Genomic DNA, 4,859 nt, shown 5'->3' on the forward strand with positions numbered 1-4,859 from the left:
TCAATTATAGCTTTACCTATAAATGAATAGAGGACAATCTTTGAACTAAAGTATTGGGTTGTAAACCATTTCATCTTGGAGTGGTGAGATAACCAAATACCAAGAGGAATAAAACTATATCCATGAATTAGTGAAATAAGGGTTGGACTAATCCAACTAAGTTAGACAATTGAATCCTTAGCTCAGCAACCTAAATAAATATTAGGAGTACACCATAAACCCTAGAATAAACCATTCCTATATGAGAGAACTCAAGCTATGGAGTTACACTAAAAATAGATGAGGCAACACCTGGATTTGGGAGAGAGAACTATTCTTATGACCAGATGATCATATCATCATTGTTGAGTAGAACCTTAACATAATATCTTAGGCATTCTCCTGAGATATAAACTTTAGAGGCAACCATAGAAGTTCCATTCTAGAAAGTGAAATAGAAGTACTATACCCTAGTGGATCAAGACAATGCTTGATCATAGAAGTGAGAAACTCATTTCATAAGAGATACTTTAGGAAGCCAAACCTTGATCATTATCAATTGGTGAATGATCATAAACCCTAAGAACTTGATGTATGTGAGGATAAGCTAAACCCTACTAGAATAAGTAGATTTCATTCCCACATGAAATTATAGGAAGATAACTAGTAAGCAACCCTAGGTTTATATATTATCTTTTACTTGTGAATCACTTGGTAATCATAAGTAGAATCCTACCATATCTATGTCTCATAAATTAAAGAACCTAAGAAAACCTTAGAGTAAAACTCCATGCTTAATATGGTGAGAAACCATTCATCCATAAGACCAAAGTTAACTATAAAAAGAACTATAACCAATGTAGTTAATTTAATGATAAATTAAGGATAATAATTGTAGGTAATTGGTAGAAGATAAAACCAATTCTCAAATCCTTAGTAATTAAATGAGCACAGAAGCAAGTAAGAAAGTAACCATATTATTTTGGTTAGGGAGATTAACCCTAGCACATGCAATATGGTGTCATATCATCTCACCACCTTGAATTAAACCTCAACCCTAGTTTATGTATCACTATGGTGATCATAAAACAAACCAGGCCATAGATGAGATTCAAATCAATTGCCATTAGGTGAATCTCATTAGAACCTTAGAAATTGCTCACAAACTATATCTTTGGTTTCAATTATGAACCAAAGATTAACCTTGTGCTATATTTAATAATTCAAACCCATAAGTGGTAATCAACCACTTATCATTAGAATCAAAACCAAACCCTGATGAGAGTAATACCTACTCTAAGTATTTCGAGGTGTTATTAAAATAATAGTACCAGTATTAAACTTGAAATAGAAATTAAGATAAACCTCACAAGACCTTAACAAGCAAGTGCTCACATAAATTCATGTGCTAGTGACCAACAATCTCAAATGAGAGATCAAGTCCTTAGAGATATTTTTTAGCACATGAAATCATACCATTTAGTCACTTACTTAATAGAACTCCATAAACAAACCTTACTTGGCAACTTATTTCTTGCAAAACAATACCAAATAAAACAAGAAATATTACTAAGTAAGAAAACTACCAATTGGAAAACAATTTGAATAATCCCAAAGATAAGATTCAAATTCATGTCCATAGGGGTATTGAAATTCAAATACCAATAATAATAATTAAACCAATGTTATGGTGCCACATTAAATTTGCAAATACACCACTCAAGACCTTGCAGTCTCTTGAACTAATCCTTATATGTTTCAAATAAGTAAGACCTGCAAAATAGAACAGAATTCAAATTTAAATTCTAAACAGAATTATAAAACAGAAAAAGGAAAATAGATAAAAGAAAGAGAGGGGAAAGAGCTTACCTGGCGGAGAAGCCCAAAGCAGCCTCACCTGGGCAACCCAGCACCACGGCCCATGCCAGCCCATGTACCGCTTCGTGCGGATAAGAGCGAGGAGGGCGCCGTCTTCGTCTTCGCCACCGGACGCACAGGAGAACGCCACGGCGACGACGAGCTCCACGTCCCGGCCGCCATTGTGGACCGCGCGTCCGTCGATGTCTACCCTCAACCCTATAAATACCTGGCCGAAGCCTCCCTGGATCCTGTTCTTCGATTTTCCCAAATTTCTCAAACCCTAGCCGCCCGGCCATCTTCGCCATCGCCGATTAGGGCCACCTCGAGCACCGCCGTGAGGCTCTGGAGCTTCGCCTGGTCGCCAGCAACCCCCTCGTCAACGCATGCTTGCCGGGAAGCCTCCATTCCGACGAATTTGGCCATCTCCTCCGACCACTGCCGCCGCGGCCATGGATGATATCGTCGCCGTCCGGCCGTTTCCGCCTCACCTGAGCATTCCTGCGCAACGTGGGTGAGCACACGCATCTCCCAAGCTCCCTAATTGGTCCTAGCATGCACCGTAGCCTGCCACCGCCGTATTCCGTCGTGCGCCGCCGTAGTTTGTGCTCGTCGGAGATACTCCGGCAACCAATCGGGGGCGGCGCCGCTACCTTATGGCTCCACGCGCTGCCCTGAATCGAGCCAGTACCCGCGCGCGGTCGCGGGAGTAGCCCAGCGCCGGCGATCTTCGCCACTGCCCGCCGGTCACCAAGCCCAGTGCCACCTAGTCAATTTTGACTTCGGTCAAATGAGACGTGGCAGTGGACGTGGACACTGGCCCACGAGTCAGTGACTCTGTGGGTAAGTGAGCCAGGTACGTTTAATATTTCAGTTTAATTTCAAATTACAGAAAATGCCTGAAACTTTGAAATAATGTAGAAAATTCATAAAAGCTCAGAAAAATACAAATAAGATATCAAAATTATTATAAAAGAAAAATCTATTCAATAAAAATATAAAAAGAAATTTATATTTTTAAATAGAAATTCATTATTTAATACTTATTAAATAAGCCTTTTCTTTAATTCTAAATTGAATTAAAATTCAATAAATAGTAAAACCTTTTAAAATAAATAAAAACCAGTAAGAAAAATAAAGAAAACATTAAAGCTATTTTTCTTTATTTGTTATTTTATTAAATCTTTATTAGTGGAAATTTAAACCCTGATTAATAATTACCCTAATTATTAATTGGTTAAAAAGAATAAAATGCCAAATTCAATATTATTTTATTTACAAGTTACTAAAAACTTCAACCTTAAATTGAAGTTATTAACCATAGTACTATATGGTAAATAGCAAACCCCAATTCCATATTGAATGATATTACAAACCATCATTACATGTGAAACCTAAAATCCTAATTCCATTAGGAACCCTAGCCCTATTATTTAATGTGAACCTTAAATTGCTAATAAACCTAAACCTAGGTTATAATAAGTGATCATGATATTTTTCCTTTTGTATTCATAGAACCATAATTAGCAAATTAATACTTGCTATGCTCACATAAAATCTAGGAGTCTTATTACCAATAATTTAATATATGCATACCTACTCAACCTAGTTGATCAAGTAGGATCAACCAAATCTAAACCCTAACTTCCATTACCAAAACCCTCATCTTTAATTATCCATGCCTAGCATCACATCATTGTGATGAACCCAAATAGCAACCATGCTTATTATCTTGCATTAACCAACCACACTCCACTAAACCCTACTAGTGTGAAATACTTAGGAACCATCCTATTTAGGAACCAACCATTCTTTACTTAGGAAATTAAATAGCAAACCTAAACAACCTCAACCTAATTGCTATACTTCTTATTATTTAAGAAGTATGTTCTTCAAAAGTTATTCTTTTAAAGTAAATAAAGAATCATCATCAACCCTGCTGATAAGAACCTATAAACCCTAGCTAGCAATCACCAGTCAGATAAATTAACCTTGATAGCAACCTTGTATGAATAATTGCTTAGGATACCTAGGCTTAACTCAACCTTACAAGCCCTAGGTATTGATGAATCCAACTAGATTGTGATCCATCTACTACTTACTCCAGAAACCAATTAGAACCATAGAAAACCATAGAACCCCACAAACCTAATTATCATACTTGTTCTTCATCAAAGAACATGTTCTTCAAAAGTTATTCTTTTGAATTATATAATAAGTAACCATCAACCATGTATTATAGGACTTAAAATTGACAACTGCTCTCTACTTATTATACAGCTACTATTCCTGGTTGTGTATGATGGTTACTATTCATTTTGCCATCTGCTTATAATTCTAAAACAACACAACCCTGAATAAGAACCTTGTTTGTGAATCACTCTAAAAGTGCAACACACCCTAAACCAATCATTACCACTCACTAATCCTAAATCATCGGGGTTAGGTCACGTTTAGAGCAATTGCATCTCATTCTTATGCATTATTGCATCCTTGCCAATCTTTTAAACATCGTCCCACGGACGATGATGCTATTTCAGAATTTGGAGTTATTACGTATCGAAGACCTTGCCTGCATAATCTTGCAGTCAAGAAAGGCAAGTTCATCACTTGCTCATGTCATTTGAGTATTTCTATCAAATTACTTGCAAAGTATTATGGTTATCACTATTGCATAAAAATCAAAACCACTACTTTCATAACTATGAATATGACTATGTGGTGGGCAATGGAACCATGGATTGTGTTGATATGGTGGAGGTTCCATTGCAAGGGTTTATATCCATCTAGGATTAAACAACAAATGTCGCCAGTGATTCTTGTGCCGTAATATCCGTGTTAACCATAAGATCCGGAGTGGGACGGAGTAGTCAAAAGTGTTTCCACCTCTCGTTCATCAACGGATGCGCTTTACCGTAGACACTTGTATCTGTCAGGGCAAGCGGTGGGCTGGGGAAGCCTTAAGTCCCCACGGCATAGTCCGTAGACACTTGTCGCTCGAAGTGCAAGCGGTGGGCTGGGGA

This window comes from Lolium perenne, chromosome 1 (genome assembly GCF_019359855.2).
Source record: "Lolium perenne isolate Kyuss_39 chromosome 1, Kyuss_2.0, whole genome shotgun sequence".
NCBI lineage: Eukaryota > Viridiplantae > Streptophyta > Magnoliopsida > Poales > Poaceae > Lolium > Lolium perenne.